Source organism: Ictidomys tridecemlineatus, chromosome X (assembly GCF_052094955.1).
Source record: "Ictidomys tridecemlineatus isolate mIctTri1 chromosome X, mIctTri1.hap1, whole genome shotgun sequence".
NCBI classification, from domain to species: domain Eukaryota; kingdom Metazoa; phylum Chordata; class Mammalia; order Rodentia; family Sciuridae; genus Ictidomys; species Ictidomys tridecemlineatus.
The window spans coordinates 56,113,376-56,133,247 of NC_135493.1; positions in this window are offsets into that span (position 1 = coordinate 56,113,376).

Below are 19,872 nucleotides of genomic sequence, written 5' to 3' on the forward strand. Positions count from 1 at the left end.
CAAACTTCCAGCTGCCAGCAAACTTCAGACTGCCAGCTGATGACTGGTTCACAGTGGCCCCAGCAACATCTAGCTGATTGGCTCCTCTGCAGTGATGTTCATTGGGCTGTTTCCCTGCCCTTCAGACTGCCAGCTGATGATTGGCTCACAGCGGCCCCAGCAACATCTAGCTGATTGGCTCCTCCACGAGCTGCTCATTGGGGGACTTCTTTGGCTCCGCCCATGCGACCCAGCCAATCGGCCTCAAGAGCAGGAGGATTGTGGGAGGTTGGGAGGTTGGTGAGAGGAGAGGCTTGTGGAAGCCGGTGGTGGCAGTTGGGCTCTGAGGGTTTTTTCCCTGAGGAGCTGTTTTGTTTGGCGTTTGTAGTTCTAAAAATAAAGTTAGTTTCTTTTTGACAAGTGGCTCCTGAATTGTGCCCAGCCAGACTGCGGCATACAACCTCAGCCCTAAGCTAGCCTTTTAATGAAGAAACTGAGAAATATGAAGATACCAGAGTCCATTCGCTTTTAACAGTTTGTACGTTAACATGAGTTAACATTATATTTCCAGATTACACCTAAACACATCATTATACTCAAAATAGATTTGAAATGGATACAGGCTGCTTTGTAGTTCCAAATTCTTACCTCAAAACCTACTTGTGATTTCTGGAGGACTAATTTTGGCTCATTTTGTTCAAATGGTGATATTTAAATGTTTTATGTGGAATTATAAATCTTAATTAAAACGGTATAAAATCTATTTCATTTCTTTCAGTTTTGCAGAGTGGAATAATGTGTTCTAAGGGACATGGAAGAAATAATCCACACTATTGTAAACACATCATAGCTCTTATAGTCTGAACTTTGTATAGATATATAGATGAAACATGAACAGAGTCACTACCATTCTGCCAACACTCATTTTCAACACTATCTGAATATTCCTCATATTAGAAGCTTGAGGACTGTCATAACATTACCAAAAAAGATTCATAAACTGTGTATAACTCTCATGATCACTGTGATTAGTAAGGTTCCATTTCTTTCATATACTTTTGCATGAATACATGAACTTTCCTCTGGTTGTGTCAGTCCAAGAATGATGATCAGTAATGCTGAATGCAACTAATTCATTAATTATTTACCACAGAGATTTTAACCATAATTTACTAGATAAAAAAGCTACTCCAAGGGCACTAATAGGACAACTTGGACCATTATTGTATTACTTCAAAAATGTAAAATTAAGCAAATAAAAAATCAATGTGGGGAAAACACATGCAAAGTGCTAGCGTCTGACTACTAAACTTAAATTCTTTACTAATTTGTAAAGACATGAGGAGGAAGAGAAACTCTTCTATGTGATGAGTGGAAACTGGATGTGCATAATAGAAGATAGTTTTCCCATTACTTATTGAAAAATACATTGTCATCGTCATAATTCTTGCCATTTAATTTTCACTCTGAGTCTTATTTCAAAGTGTAGCTTTGAAATAAGGAATATGAAAATACCTGGTTTACTTTAGTGACAATATTCACATTGAAAGCATTATGGCTGCAATTTATATCTTATATATGTGTATCAATAAATGGAAATGGTATAAGAGGTGAAAAGGATCATAATCTGAATCCTGCTGATCAAAACAACAATAGTTTACAATATTTGTTTTTTAGTCCCCCGTGGTGTTCATACCTGGGAGAACCCCTGCAAGAGTTCCGCCTGGTGTACAATAGAACTGTCTACTTGAAGAGCAATATGAGCCATAGTGATCAAAGCACACCTGTACCTCATTTACTTTGTTGAATTTAACATAATGCATAAACTATTATTGGAGAATCGCTGTTTCTAGTGTATGTATACACAATTACTGAAACATAGTCCTTGTTCCTACAGAAACATTGACTTTCTAGTAAGTTCAAAGTTTGAGGTAATTTTAAATGGTATTTTTCTGACATTAATTCAACTCTGGATCTGGTCTTCAAGCAGAAAAATTTACTGAAAGGTTTCAGTAATTCATCCACTTGTTTATTTTAAATAACTTCTGTGCTGTCTACTATATTGGATAAAGGGAATATGATATAAATGTAGAGATAAGTAAGACAGATAATATTTAAAATGGCCCTAATAAAATGCATTATTTTTAGAACTACTATATATACAAATGTTCGTATAAATATTTGACTAGAGAATACGCTATTCATAATACCTTGAAGGTTCCATGAGTAATTTAACTAGATTATTTAAAATGAATTATTGTCTTCCTATAGGATCCAAATTCTGAATAAAGAGATATTAAAGGAGTGATGAAAATATATAGTCTTTTGTGAATATGTCAAAATAACCCAAATATTATGTATAACTATAATGCACTAATAAAATTATACAACCAGGAATAAAGATACAGATATTCTGCTAATTAATGTAAATTAAATACAGATAAAATTATCATGATTTGCTGTCCATGGAACACATATCATCTTAGTCCTAAATAGCCTTAACTTAAACAGCAATTTTAGTTCTTTTTTCTAAGACAATAAGTAGGGAAAATAACTTGCCCCAAAACAAAGATATGTTAGTCTGGTTTTCATTGCTGTGACCAAAATATCTGACAAGACTAAGTTTAAGAAGGAAGTTTATTTGGGGCTCATGGTGTCAGAGATTCAGTTCATGGTCATCCAACTGCAATCTTCTGGGCCTGAGATAAGGCAAAACATCATGGTGGAAGTGTATGGTGGAGGACAACTGCTCAGCTCCTAGTAGCCAGGAAGAAGAGAGAAAGAGAGAGTGGGTGAGGAGCCAGGGAAACATGTCCACAATGTCCTATTTTCTCTAGCTATGCCCAACATGCCTAGAGTTACTAATAAGTAATTCATTCAAATTATCAATCTGTTAAATCAATTAATCTACCAAATTAGGTTACCACTCTCATAATCTAATGTAGTGACTCTGATAATTGCTGTAATGTGTACTATGTGAGCTTTGGGAGGATATCTCATATCCACATTTGGCATCTCAATACCATAACTATTTGGTAAAACATGCTTATACATTTTCAGAATACCCATGGATTTTTTAAAAATACTTTTTAGCTGTAGTGGGACACAATATCTTTATTATTTTTATGTAGTATTGAAGAGCAAACCGAGGGCCTCACACATGATAGGTGAGTGCTCTATCGCTGAGCCCCAGTCCCAGCCCCCTACTCATATATTTTACAATACAATAGTCTTTAAGATTCTAATCTCTTGTTGGTTATTGATTCTGACAAGAAAGTTTGCAAATGTGTGACTATTGGTTTCATCAAACTGTGGCAAGTAGACTCCTTGGAATGGAGTAATGACTAAGGTGGTACATGATTAGCTGTATTCTTCAGTAAAAATTATTTTCCATGGAAAGTATGGGCCATTCTTTATTCACTCTTCCCACCAGCTCTGGTGAAAAATATAATAATTAAATTTCTTGGGCTGGGGATGTGGCTCAAGAGGTAGCACGCTCGCCTGGAATGCGTGTGGCCTGGGTTCAATCCTCAGCATCACATACAAACAAAGATGTTGTGTCCACCAAAAACTAAAAAAATAAATATTAAAATTCTCTCTCTCTCTCCTCTCTCTCTCTCCCTCTCTCTCTCTCCCCCTCTCTCTCTCACTCTATCTTTAAAAAAATAAAAAATAAATTTCTGTGTCTGTGGATTTGTTTTTGTGGGACATTTTGTACAAACAGAATCATATAATATTTCCACTTTTATTTCTGGCTTTTTTACTAAGTACCATATACACAAGGTTCATTTATATTTTAGCATGTATCAGAATTTAATTCTTTTTTATTCTCAAATACTACTCTATATAAATATGCCATATTTTGTAGATATATTAATTCATAAACATTTACATTACTACTGCCTTTGGTTTATTAGAAATAATAGTGCTTCAAACATTGTCATAAAGCTTTTATGTGGACATATGTTTTCAATCCTCAGGGATATATATATATATATGACATATAAAATATCTTGGGATGAATATATATATATATTCATCCCAAGATTTATTTATTTATTTATTTATTTATTTATTTATTTGAGACCATATCTTGCTAGATTGCTTACAGCCTCAAAACATTGCTGAGTTTGGCTTGAAACTTGCAACCCTCCTGTCTCAGCCTCCTAGGTCACTGGGATTACAGGCATGAAACACAATATCTGGCTTCTATGTATCTTTTTATAGCACCTTTCTTTTTTCAATTGCTAAGACATCTTTATGACCTAAAAAAGAATCTATTTTGGAAAATTTTTATGAGCTGCCGAGGAGAAAAAATATTCAGCTGGTTTTGATTAAATATTCTGTAGATATCTGTAGTATATCTGAACTATGTGTGTTTTAAGTAACTACTGATTTTTATGTCTTAATGACCTATCAGGAAGATAGATGTCTTGAAATCACCCAGTATAATTTTGTTGAGATAAATATTAGCATGTATGTTAAGTAGTGTTTTTTTTATGTAATTAAATGCAAAAATATTTGTGGCACAAATATTTATTATCATCATTTATTATCTTCTTGTTGAATTTTTCCATGTACCAGTACATAGGGCTTTCTTTGTTGATCTTAATTGTCTCTTTATGAGTTTTTTTTCTTTCCCAAGCTCTCTTCATATTTTCTATTCGTTCTAAATAGTTATACATTGCAGTAGAATGCATTTGATACATCATACAACTTCTCATTCTTCTGGTTGTACATGATGTGGAATTATACCAGTTGTGTAGTCATGTATGCATATAGGGTAATAATGTCTGATTCATTCTACTATCCTTCATAACCTCATAACCCCTTTCCTCTTTTTACTCCCATCTGCCTAATACAAAGTACCTCATTCTTCCCTAATTCCCACCCTCCTATTGTGAATTAGCATCTGTATATTAGCAAAAGCATTCTGCATTTGGTTTTGGGGGATTGGTGTATTTTGCTTAGTATGATATTCTCCAACTCCATTCATTTACCTGCAAAATACCATAATTTTATTCTTTTTCAAGACTGAATAATATTCCAGTTGAGTATATAAATCACATTTTATTTATCCATTTATCTGTTGAAGTGCATCACAGTTGGCTCCATAGTTTCGCTATTTGAATTCATCCATTATAAACATCGGTGTGGCTGCATACTTAAATATGCTGATTTTAAATCCTTTAGGTATAAACTGAGGAGTGGGATAACTGGATCAAATGGTGGTTGCATTCCAAGTTGTCTGAGGAATCCCCATAGTGCTTTCCAGAGTAGTTGTACCAATTTGCAGTCCCACCAGTAATGTATGAGTATACCTTTTTCCCCTGCCAACATTTATTGTTGCTTAGATTTTATAATTCTAATTCTGACTGGGGTGAGATGAAATCTCAGAATAGTCATTGATTTGCATTTCTTTAAATGCCAGGGATGTTGAACTTTTTTTTCATATATTATCTTACCATTCATATTTCTTCTGTGAGGTGTCTGTTCAGTTCCTTTGCCCATTTATTGATTGGATTATTTGATTTTTGGTGTTTAGTTTTTTGAGTTCTTTATATATCCTGGAAATTAATGCTGTATCTGAGGTGCATGCAGTAAAGATTTTCTCGCATTCTGTAGGCTCTCTCTTCTCATTAATGATTCTTTCCTTTGCTGAGAAAAAGCTTTTTAGTTTGATTCCATCTTATTTATTGGTTCTTGATTTTACTTCTTGTGCTTCAGGAGTCTTGTTAAGGAAATCAGTTTCTAAGCCAACATGGTGAAGACTTGGGCCTTCTCTTTTTCTTTTAGGTGCAGGGTCTCTGTTCTCTTCATATATTTTATCATCTTCTTCTTTGTGGAGGATTTCTTTAAATATCTTCTGCAATGCTGGCTTAGACACCATGAATTCCTTTAGTTTACGCTTATCTTTGAAGGTTTTTTTTATTACTTCTTTGATTCTGAACCATAGCTTAGCTGAATATAGCAATCTTCATTTGCAATCTTGGATTGTTTCTCAGTAAGTCTTTTTTTCTCATTTCTCTTGCCCACAACCTGCAGAGACAAGACAAAACAGATTTAAAAGAGCTGACTACAACATTAAGCTAAGAAAATGGTGAAAAATCACACAACACAGATATAAGATTTTTAAATTCAGGGCAGGACATCTCTGCAACCTTAAGTGTCAGTTTCCACCTTGAATGAGGGTGTGAGCCCAATTTCCTTTATTTTGTAGTGGGAACATCAAAGGCAGGGATAATGTTTCAAGGGTGGAATCTTGCTTCACCTGCATAATGTGATTACTCCCTGATGTGGAGCTTTCAGTGCCAGGCCTATCCCATCATTTGGCTACTCTGCAATATAGTTCACAAACACAGCTCATGGATGGCTGCTGACACATTCCCATTCCCTTACCTTCTCTTTCTTCTTTAGTTCCTTCTATTTTCTTCAGTGTCTCTTTCCTTAACCACCATCATGGAATGTGTAATGTGGATGTCTTGGCATCTGACAATGTGGGGTAATCCCACTACATAGGTTTTTCAGTTATATCATTTAAAATGTGTTTCTATTGTATTATAAACTGCTTATCTCTAGATGGGATGAAACTGCAAAGATTTTGATCTCTAAACTTAGAGGTGGTGTCTGCAAAATTACTGCTAATTACTGTCTATCACCAGCAAATTGAGAAAAGGAGAGCATTTCTCAAAAGCCAGACAGCTTTGCAGTCTCCTTCCCAACTTAACTCAGTCTGACTTTCTAGTTACCTTTGTTTCTGAAGTAAGCTTGTATGCTTTGCCTCTCCCTCTCTCCTTTTGTTAACCTTTCTTCCCAGGTCTGTTCTGATGGTGCAGTTCCTGGTTCCAGGTTAACAAACCCTCCGGTTTTCTTTTCCAGCGACCAGAACTTTTAAGTTCCTTAGTCTCTGATGTTCCAATTGTGAATCTATGCATTCCCTAAGTTATCCACCTCTCTAACAGCTGTTCTCTCCTGGCTTTTATTCCAAAATGCAGAGGAGTTCAGATCTGCAATCTACTTCATCTCTTCATCTTGGATCTCTGAACAACTTAAAAAAAAAAAACTTCTAAATTATTTTCCACAAGTGCTACAGCATTTTACATTTCTACCAGCAATATATGAAGCTTCCATTTCCTCCAAATTTACCCAGTACTTGTTTATTGTCTATTTTATTTTAGTCTTGTTTGTTTATAGGATTTGTTCATTTAATTTACATCATTAAAATGTAATAATTCGTTGTATTTTCTTTTGGTATTTTCTCCCTTTAACATCGATTTTAATATTCCATAATCATTTGTGATTACAATAATTTCAATGTGCATGCACTCCCATTCATGTTCATCAATCATGTTGTGAAATATTTTGATCTATTGAAATAATTTCTTATTTTTAGAGATTTCTATATTTTATTTCTGCTATAATCTTTATTTTCTTCCATCTGCCTGATTTGTTAATGTGTCCTTCTTTTATAGTTTGATAAGTTGAAATGTGATGTTATTTATATGAAATATTTGTTCTTTTTTATTTATTCATTTAAAGTTACAAATTTCCCTCTGAGCACTGCTTTTGTCACATGCTGTATATTTTATATCTGATGACTACATTTCACTTACCTAATAATATTTTTACATTTATCATGCAATTTCTTCCTTGATCTACTGATTATTTAAGAGTGTTTTCCTGCTGGGCATGGTGGCTCATGCTTATAATCCCAGCAGTTCAAGAGGCTAATGCAGGAGGATAGTGAGTTAAAAGCCAGCCTCAGTAACTTAATGAGGACCTAAGGAACTCAGTGAGAGATCCTGTATATGTGTATGTATATGTATGTATGTATGTATATATATATATATATATATATATATATATATATATATATATATATACATACATACATACATATGGCTCAGTGGTTAAGCATCCCTGGGTTTAATTCCCAATACAAAAAAATAAACTGTTTTACTTAATTTTCACAGTTTTTTAAAAAATTCCAACCTTTCCTAGTGTTATTGATTTCAAACTTTATTTCATTGTGAGAATGTATTTGGAATTATTTCAATCTTTTTAAATGTATTGATACTTGTTTATGGATTACCATATAAATGCTAGGGATCATCCCATGTGCACATGAAAATAATGGCTGTGTTTTCTATTGTTGGTAGATGTTTATATAACATCTACCAACAATAGAAGATCTATTAAATATAAGATCTATTATAAGATCTATTAATACAAGATCTATTAAAATAGTTGGTTATGAGGCTGTTCAGTTCAAGTATTTCCTTTCTTTTTTTTCCATTCCAGGCCTATTGTTCTATCTATTATTCAAAATAGAATATTAAAATATCTAACTATTATTCACAATATTTACTTCATTGTTTTAATTCTTTTAATCATGGAGCATTTTTGGTAGACATATGTCAATAATTTTTGAAGTTTTTATGATTTATTTATTTTATTATTATAAAATATAAATATTTGTTTCCAATAACAATCTTTATCTTCAAGTTTATTTATTCTGATATCACTATAGTTACTTCAACTGAATTTAGGTTACTGTATTTATGGTATATCTTTTTCCACACTTTCACTTTCAATCTATACTGGTTTTGAATCTGATGTGTGTCTTTCTAGACAGCACATAGTTGAGGAATATTTTACATACATTTTGTGAACCTATTCTTTAATTAGAGTTTTCAGTCCACTTGCATTTAATATAAACACTGATATGGTAGGATTTAAGCAGTCATTTTTTAAATGTGCCTTGTTATAATTTCGTTTCTCTATTCTTCCATCACAGGTTTCAGGTTTGTTTTGAGTTAAAAAGCTTTTTGTTTTTTTGGCAGTACATCACTTTAATTCCTTTGTAGTTTATTTTATAATAGTTATAATTATTTTTATGAGGTTGTCTTTTAAAATGATATCGGAAATGAAAATAATTGCAAAGAAAAGCTGCATTTATATTATCTTTTATATATATACTTATGTGGTTAATGTAACTGGAACTCTGTTGTTCTCTAAATTGTTCTCTAGTATCCTCTCATTTCAGCTGGAAGAAGTCCTTTTATGTATTATACCTTTTCAAGGCAGATAATGAATTATCTGTTGTTTACCTGAGAATGTCTTAATTTCTCATTCAGTTTTCAAAATATAATTTCACAGAATATAAAAATCATGTTGTAATTCATCTTTTTTTAATTTTTTATTTGTTTTAATTATACATGACAGTAGAATGTACTTACATACTTTGAAATATCATACATAGATGGGATTTAATTTCTCATTTTTCTGAGTATACATATTGTAGAATCACATTGGTCACACAGTCACATACATACCTAAAGTAATAATGTCTCTTTCATTCTACTTTCTATCTTATCCCCACATCCCCTGCCTTCCCCTCTTTTTATTTCCCCCTACATAATCTAAGGTAATGCTATTCTTTTCTTTATTTGCATTAAAATTCTTATTGTATATATATATATATATATATATATATATATATATATATATATAGCACAAGTTTTGTATCTCTGCTTGTATATAAAGTATGTTGAAACCCAATTCAAGTCTTCATATATGTACTTTGTATAATGATGCCCATCACATTCCACCATCCTTGCAAATACCCTGGCCCTTCATTTTCCCTCCCACCCTTCTTCCCTATCTAGAATTCATCTATTTCTCCCATGCTCTCCCTCCCAATCTCACTATGAGTCAACCTCCTTATATCAGAGAAAATATTTGGTATTTATTTTGGGAGGATTGGCTGACTTTACTTAGCATTATCTTCTCCAACACCATCCATTTAGTCAGTCATCCTTTTAACATTTGTAGTTTATCATCTAACTGCTTTCTGGCCTCTGTAATTTCTAATGAGAATCATTTAATTTGGTGTTAACCTATAAGTAATGTATCTGATCTTCATTTTCGTTTTCTTTAATGTTCAAAAGTTTAATTATGATATATATTGGTATGAATTTCTTTTATTTTTTCCTGTTTTCAATCCTCAACTTCCTGAATACATAAGCTTATTGTGTCTTTTATTAAATTTGATAAATTTCAACTATTATTTAATGTCACATTCATTCTTTTCTTCTTAGGTTCTGGTGATACAAATGATAATTTTTTTATGATAATACTTGTTAATGGCAGTTTATGTTATATCTCTTCCCTGTGCTTCTTCTGATATCACACTTATTATTGTCAATTACTGTGTCTAGGTTCAGAAAGTCATTTTACAAGGTCAAAAATGATAAGATTAATAAATATCTAGAAATATGCTTTGAATGATAGTACAATTGTGAAGTTTTATTTTTTTAACAGTCTTCAACCAGTCATACACCCTGTTCATCTGTAGATTGCTATCAATGAGAAGTTTGATTTTCTATGATCTCTTTTTGGCTCCATTCTCTTAATACTTTTACCATTTATGCCTATGAAGAAGATAATTCAAGATAATCCAATTTGCTGATGGTGCAATGTTGGGAAATACAATGAATATACTAAAATTATAATGAAAATTTCAAAATTATTTCAAATGATTGTATAATATGAAAGTATTATATATAGCTTTGAATTTTGTCTTTCAGTTTGAAATGGCTAATGGATAATTACAAATTCCAATTTCATAATTCTGTAGGAGTTTATTGTATGGGTGCTCAAGAAAATTACATGCTTGATATCATTATTTATATATTCTTCATTATCAAAAATTATCTTGGAAATCATACAGACAGGCTGTTCAAGGTAGAACGTAAATAGTGATATAGCTGCAATAGTAGATCTTCTAGTATGAAAACAGGCATGTGAGACAACTGTAACCGTAAAGCACATTCATTTTAAATAATTAAAATAGGGAAGAGAATCATTGCTCTCTAAAGTAGTCAATTTTCTATCTAAAATTCATTTTATGTCTGTCTCTGATTTTAGTTCACCTTTCACCACAGACTAACTTCTGTCTTACTAATGCCTTCTGTTTTACTTATGATATTTGTGATCTCATGGACTTTTAAAATGGTTGGTAACAAAAAGTTAGTCCAAGTATCATCAGCCAATATTTTAAAAGAGCTTATTTCATCCTAATTTAGAAAGTAAACCATGGGTTGCACGAAGAAAAAATTCATAGCTTCACAATGTAGTAAGTTCACTATGATTGAAATTGTTTTAATATAACTTACATAATCACCAAATGGACTTTTAGACTGTATGACTTTAAGTCTCAAATTAACCATATAATTCTATAAGGATTAAAAGTCAGAACATTGGAGAAATTCAGAAGTGAAAGGGAAATCCTTGTGACTTAGTTGGTCATGGAGGAAATAAAATTTAAAATAAGTTCATTGAAGAGATAGGAGTTTAGAGAGACTGAGATAGATTATTATTGCAGGAGGTCATTTTAGTAGAATTGTGCAACAAGTTCTCACTATGTTGTTCTAGCAAGCCTCAAATTCCTGAGAAGTGATCTTCCAGCCCCAACCTCTTTGGTTGGTTGGGGCTCAGACTATTGGCTCGTATAACCATGCCCTTCTCTTGATCTACATATTTTTATGTTTGAGAATTTCTTAGCTGAAGTTCTAGAACCCTTTAACTTTAAGGTTACAAAGATAGTTTTTCACTGAAAATTTTTATTTTGAAAAAGACATAAAATAGGAGAGGTTTAGGAAGTTATTAGTGGAATGTAGAAAGAATAAAAGGGAAGAAGGAAAGATACAGGCTGTATAAATATACCTGTTATAGAATACTGTACGGTATAATCCTATAAAGGACTCAGATTAAGACTGAGTCATACTTGGAACTTGATATGAAGTGAATCAATACTGTGCATTTTGATCATTGGCTTGTGAGTAAAAAGATAGTAAACAGCTTTGGGGGTATAAAGTACCTTCATATTAGATGTATGTACAGGAAGGAAAGAAAGAGAAAACACATGAGATCCCATTTCATTAACTCTAATGTTATTGAGCATGAGAGTTCCTACAATTACAGCAGGCCACAAACATAATGTTGAGGAAGAAATTGCCACTAAAGTCTTTCATCTCTGGAAAAGCACAAAAAGGGGGGGGGGAAGGAGACTAATTCTAATACCTTATGATAATATCTTCCTAGTTTACATGATTTTTCCCTTAATTATAATCCATTAGATGGGTGCCTAGGTCCATTTCTCTGAATCTATTGCCTTTAAGACTGTAAGTAGAAAAGTATATTACAGCATAACCCAAGCTCTAAGTATAGTTAGACTGAGATTGAATCTGGGTTCTGCTATTTATTATTTGGAATATCTTTTGAAAGCTACTTTTCTATGCTATAGATTTTTTAATCTTTATTTATTTATTTTTGATACCATGGATTAAACTCAGAGGGACTTAACCACTGAGCCATATCCCCTGCCATTTATTATTATTATTATTATTATTATTATTATTATTACTACTACTATTATTATTATTATTATTATTACTATTATTATTATTATTATTATTATTATTATTATTATTATGAGTTGCTCAGAATCTTGCTAAGTTGCTGAGCCTGGCTTTGAACTTGTGATCCTCCCACCTCAGTCTCCCAAACTGCTGGTATTACAGGGATATGCCACGACTTCCAATTTGTCTTTAAAGTTGACATCATAATTGGTTCTACTTCATAGATTCACTGTGAAAATGAGATAATTAAGGTAATGTACTTAACACAGGTCCTGGAACAGAGTGAGCTCTCAATCAGTGTGTTTTTATACTTCTTTTGATTTCTCATGATGCTAAATATATTGTTAAATGCATAGTAAATACTTATAAAATCTTATTGAATTTTTTTGTCCTGAATTATTAAAAATTAAATTTCTTCTGAGTTAATTTGTTTTAAAAAGGATAAGCCTCTATTTCCAAGTTGTCTATTGTTACAATGATGTTTCAACTACTCATCAATCAACATATGGATATTGATACGTAGCCAAAAGTGATGAGATTAGTCTATTTTATACTATTTTTAAGAGGAAATGAATACAGTAATAATCTCTTGAGATTAATGTCATATTTTGTATCTACTATACAATAATATAACAGTGAATAAGTCATTCAAACAACTTTTAACCATGTACTGGAAATGCTTGAGTGTTTGAATTTAGCAAAAACAACAAGAACAATCAGTATCTGGGAAATTATAAACTTCATTTACTTAAAAATAGATCTTCATTAAAATCTTTTCTCCTTAAACTGTTACTGATAATAATAATAATAATAATAATAATAATAATAATAATAATAATAAAATGCTGGAAATATTTAATACAAATTAATAATAAAATGTTATAGAAAATAACCTCATCAATTAAATTTGTAAAATTGAGAAGTGTTCATTTTATTATTGGGAAAACTAGTGTTATAAATTTTAAATCATTGAAAATAAAATATTTTTACACAAATTCCAAAGATTACCTTACATTCTCACTCACAATAGTAGTAGTGTTTTATCATTATTTGCAATAGCAGAGTATAATTTTCAGAACAGATCTGGTAGAAAGAATTTAAAATGTTCGTATTTAGTTTAGTCTCTCAGAAAGTTCACTTTAAATAAGATCCAGTACTCAGTCTTTATTAACTCTCTGAGATTCACAATATACTTCTTTCCCCATCCCAGAATAACAATAAAAAGTATTTTCTGGCTCCTTAGGCCACATTTACCAAATATATTTGAAAATCCTGTTGACCTTATTGGAGAACTTGGGTTTTTAAAGAAATCCTTAGGCCCTGGGGTTTTCCTAGCTCAGACTTTCAGTTAAGAACACATTTTTCTTGATATTGCATGCATTGAGTTAGACCTACAAGAAATCAATTACAAAATCAAGGAAAGTTCTTCCATGTGCTTTTACAAAAGTTGACTAATGATTCACCTTGCTAGTAATCAAAGAATTCCTGGTAGTTTACTTCATCTTTTAAGTACCTTCCAATATTTCTGATCCAGGAAAGTGCTTTCCTTTACCCCTGATTGTTTCTTGTATTATTGCTTTGTCTTTTTCCTCTACTTTTAAGCTTGTTGTTCATATGCTTTCTTTTCTGGATATTTGTGCATCAAATTATTTTTTAAAACATTTTTAGTTGTAAATGAATACAATACCTTTATTTTAGTTATTTATTTTTATGTGGTGCTGAAGATTGAACACAGTGCCTCACATGAGCTAGGCAAGTTCTCTTCAACTGAGCTAGAACTCCATCCCAATATTGAATTATTGTTGTCACATTTTAATCCACTTGTAGTATAGTTAACATACATAACGCTATCTATTAGAATTTTATGAATAATAAAATTAGAATTCTCATTTTTTCTAACATAGAAAAGCTCATTGTATTTTATATATGTATATCATATATGAATAAAATTTTATATTATACATATGCATAATAATAATAATAGAGTCTAGATTGCAAATCTTTTAGTTTCCCTTAATCTTTGCCATTTATATTATATGTTAAATATAACTTCTATCCTCCAATTTATAGCTGCCTCCTTGATATTGTCATTTGAAATTCTCACATTTCAACCTTAAAATGTCTGAAATGAAGCAGTGCTAATATCCATCTATATACAAGTGGAAAAGCAAAATGTGGTATATACATACAATGGAGAATTATTCAGCAGGAAATGGAAAGGAATTTAGTCATATTCTAGAACATGGATGAGCCTTGATGACATTATGCAAAGTGAAATAAACCAGTCACAAAACAGACAAATTTTGCATGATTCCACTAATGTGAGGTATCTAAGAGTCAATTCATAAAGGCAAAACATATAATGATGGTTGCCAGGGACTCAGGAGAAGGGATAATTAGAATTCATTGTTAAATAGGTAATTTCAGTTTTAGAAGAATATTCCTTGAGCTCTGTTGTACAGCAGTATGAATATATTTAGAACTACTAAGCTGTACACTAAAAAGTGGTTAAGATGGTAAAAAAAATATGTTATTTTTACCATAATTAAGAATTAAATATGTAAGTTTATATATCTGAAATTAAATTAGTATTCTTCATTCAAAACAACTATTTATTCATACTGTCACCCTAAGTATGACCAAGGTGAAAAAAAAAGAAATACATGAATCACAATTGATAAATATATCTTATTTCTTGAACAAATTCATCATTAATCTCTGCCCAGTCAACCTCCAAAGTATTTCTTAAACAAGTCCATTTATTTTGAATTTCACTGTTTCAAACATAATACAATACATTATTATTTCTTTTTTGGTGCCTCATCTGAATCCTAACACTAAATTTTGCTCCACTATGATACATTAGCCTCACACATTCAATATTTTAGAAATAGCAATAAAATGATATTTGCCATGATACTGATTAAGTTTTTTCTATGCTTTTCCATTACTCCTCAGATAAAGTTTATGATCCTTACTTAACATGGTCTTCAGGGCTATACACTAGCCTCATTTCTTATCAATATCACTTGTCAGACTGGTCACTTTTATCTCCTCCAATATGTCAAGGTTTTTTCCACCTCAAGGATTCCATTTATGACCTTTCCTTTTTGGTAGTCTCACCTTAAATGTAAATTAGTTAAATGAGCTATATTAACCTCTAAATAGGGTTGTTTCAATGTAACTTATATAGTGAGAAGTATGTATGCTCTATGTAAACCACTCAATGAATATTTAAAACATGAAAATAACATATCAACCACACCTGGATCAAGAAAACAAAGATTCCTGTGTCTTTTTAGGCACAAATCACACACTCAACACAATATACTAGTTCTGTCTGCCTTTGAAAATAATACTATGTATATTGTGTATTGTTTATACTTTATATTATGTTTGTGTGATTCACACATGTTATTTTTTATTGTTTATTTAAATTGATATATATATGTATATATATGAATTGTTATATATATATTTTATATATATATATATATATATATATATATATATATATATATTCACAATATTAACAAAGTAACACAAATTAACCCAGTATAATATTTATGGAAATTTACATTGCTTCTAGGTTTGCTTTACATGAATAAGGTGAACATTATTAATATAATTTTGTATATGGTGTATGTTTTTGTTAACTATACAAATTTCTGTTGAATTTTTGCTATAGAATGGAATTGCTAAGTCACAGAATATGCTCTTGTTTACCTTTAACAACACTGATAAAATGTTTCCTCAAGTGCTTACCAATTTATACTCCTACAAGTAGAATACAAAAAAAATTATACTTGCTTTAGATTTTCACCAAAAATTGATACTTACAACCTTTTCATTTTTTCTCAATTCTGGTACATATATAGTTAAAATTTGCATTTTCCTAGTAACTAGTGAAACTATACACATTTTTATGTGCATATTGCTTATTAGGATACACTTTTCTCTTAAGGGGCTGTGAAAAGTCTTATGCCAATATTTCTATTGAGTTATCTGGTTTTTATCCTTTCATTCATAAAATTTTTTTTTACTTATTTCTAGAAGTTACATATATATGCTAGGTGTAATAATTTGCTGGATAGATTAAAAATATCTTTTCATACTATAAAACTTAAATTTTCACTCTCTCAACAGTGTATTTTAATAAATAACTATTCTAGATACTTAAATGTGATCCAATTCATATTTTCCTTTATCATTAACACATTTTCTGCCCACTTTAACAGTTTTCTCTAACTTTTATGTATGCATGGATTCTGTAACATTTTTATAACAGCTAACTGTTCTAGCTTTACATTTATGATTGTAATCCATCTGGAATTCAGTTTTGTAAGCATGTCCTCCAAGATATGTTCTAAGACACCCCAGTGGATACCTGAAATCATAGAAAGCAACAAACCATACATGCAAAATGTTTATTGAACACAAACATTGTGATACAATGACAGTTCATTTGCTTAACTAGGGAAGCTACTACTTGATTATTGGGCAGGTAGTATATACAGTGCGGCTATACGGGACAAAGAAATTATTCATAATCCAGGCTGTATGAAACAGGATGGCATAGTATTTTATCATGCTATGCATAATAGTGAATGAAATTTTAAAAATTAAGAATTGTTATTTCTGGAACTTCCTATTTAATATTTTCAGATAGTTGTTGACCACATGTAACTGGGACCTTGAAAATCAAAATCATGAATAAGGCTAAATATCATATATAAGAAAAAGTTCGTTTTATTTTTTTCCAAAATTATATCCAATTGATTAAGTACAATTTATTATGATAATTTCCCCCTACACCATGGTAATATTATTTTTATCGTGCATGGATTGTCTGATATATGTATGAGTACATTTACAAATTTCATATTGTACTTTAAAACTATTTGTATATACTTGTGCTCATACAACAGACTTAATTCTCCATTTTAAAAAGTAGATGTTGATATACATAAATTAATTCCTTAAGAGTTATTTTATGATTCTTGAAGAATTTTTTAATATTTTTCTAAAAACCTGCAATTTTCTTCAATAGAGCACAGTGAAACACATTTTAAAATTAAACATTATGTATAATGTTTATTATAAGGTTTTACAAGTAATCCTTATCAGACTAAATTAATTTCCATTTTCCTAAGTGCATTTCTTGTCCGTGTGTGTGTGTGTGTGTGTGTGTGTGTGTGTGAGAGAGAGAGAGAGAGAGAGAGAGAGAGAGAGTTATTTTCACATTTTCCTACATGTAGCAAGAGAAAAGGTCAAATTTTCTCATTAAAAAAACCCGATGAATTGTATATTTACAATGAATGTTCTTTACACTATTTTGATAACCTGAATTAATTATATTGTATTACCCATCTTATATATCACAAGACATGATTTTCTATTACATTGCTTGAAAGATTTGCACTCATATTCATGAGTGTTGATTTTTTTCAGAATTTTCTTTTCCTCTCATATTTTGGGAATAAAGTCATAATGCTCCATAAATGAAATGAAAAAAGTTCTACTTTTTTCTGTTATTGGGAAAAACATGTAAAATATTGGTATAATTTTTGGAATAGAAGGATTACAAAAACTCATTCAAGCCATTTGAGATTAACATGTTTTTCATATTTGTTTTAATTTCTTCATAGAATTTTACTAACAAAGTCAATTCATTTAAGAGACATGAAGTACTCCAATTTTGTATTTCTTATATTAAGTTTTATTCTAAATGCCTCCTTGTTTTATTAATATGAATGCTCATAGTATCATTTTATTATCCTTTTCATATTTGTAGGTTTTACTCTTTATTTCTGTCATTGGTAATTTTTATTTTCTCTCTCAATTCCTTGATTTTTTTGCCAGTTTCATCAATTTTTAAAATAAAACCTCACTTGTTTTATTTATGCTCTATAAGAAAAAAATCTAAGGTTATGTTAATTACAATTATAAACACTTTTTTCTCTTCTCCATGGATTTGTGAGTGGCTGTATTTCAGTCTATGTGTCAGCTACTCATAGTTAATTTTACAATTTGAAATTGATTTTGTTGCATGTTTCTCCTAATTCTTTTTTTAAAGTGGCAAATAATTTGGGCATGTTTTACTTGTGTCATATTACAAATGTACAAGCAGAGGAGGATAAAAATGCAATGTTTTCTTAAGACCTGAATTTAGAACACACATTGTATTATTTATACAAACATTGTCTAAGATAAAGCAATTTATAAAGTGAAGTAAATAATCACATTGTGGGATGGAATCTTTGTCCACTTAGAATGACATTGTAAAACCACAAATCAGGATATGTGCATATGTGACTCTACTAAGTGACAAAGAAAAGAAATTGGCAATAATCCAATTTATAATATTATTCTTATTAAATAATTGAATAAGATTATTTTCTCAATTGACAATTTGTTTCTTATCTTATGTATTTGTGTTCTTACATTAAGTAATAATTTTCTCCTAAATTTTATGGGTTATCAATTTGTTGTTTTCTCTAGACTCTAGTGGTGTAAACTTAGACTATTTGATTTTTCAGTGTTTTGTATCAAATATACTCAGAAAGAATTAAATTTCCTCAAAATTGTTGATTGACTTTATCTCACAAATTTAAATTTCATTTTTAAGTATGATGTACACTCTACAAGTTTTTCAGATAACACTTATCAGATTAAACACATTTCTATTTCTTCCTAAGTCAATTTTTTTCTTACCATCAATGTATTTTATTTTAAGTATTTCTCTCTATTTACCAATATAAAGACATCTTCTATTTATTAAAAATCTGATGAATTGTATTGATTGATATTAATTCACTTTAACAGTATATTGTTTTGCATCTTTTTTATTCAGATATAAATATTTTCTAATTTGTTCTAATGTTCTTTTTAAAGTTTTTATTTTATTCTATTTCATTCACACTAATTGTACAAATTAACTGGATACAATATTATGCTCAATACATGTACACATTGAATAATAATTAAGTCTGAATAATTAGCATATCCATCACCAAAAACAATCATCATTTCTTTGTGGTAAAATATACAAAATTATTTTTATTAGCATGTAATAAACAACCTTTTCATTTTTTCTCAATTCTGGTACATATATAGTTAAAATTTGCATTTTCCTAGTAACTAGTGAAACTATACACATTTTTATGTGCATATTGCTTATTAGGATGCACTTTTCTGTGAAAAGGGGCTGTGAAAAGTCTTATGCCAATATTTCTATTGAGTTATCTGGTTTTTATCCTTTCATTCATAAAATTTGTTTTTTTTTACTTATTTCTAGAAGTTACATATATATGCTAGGTGTAATAATTTGCTGGATAGATTAGAAATATCTTTTCATACTATAAAACTTAAATTTTCACTCTCTCAACAGTGTATTTTAATAAATAACTATTCTAGATACTTAAATGTGATCCAATTCATATTTTCCTTTATCATTAACACATTTTGTGCC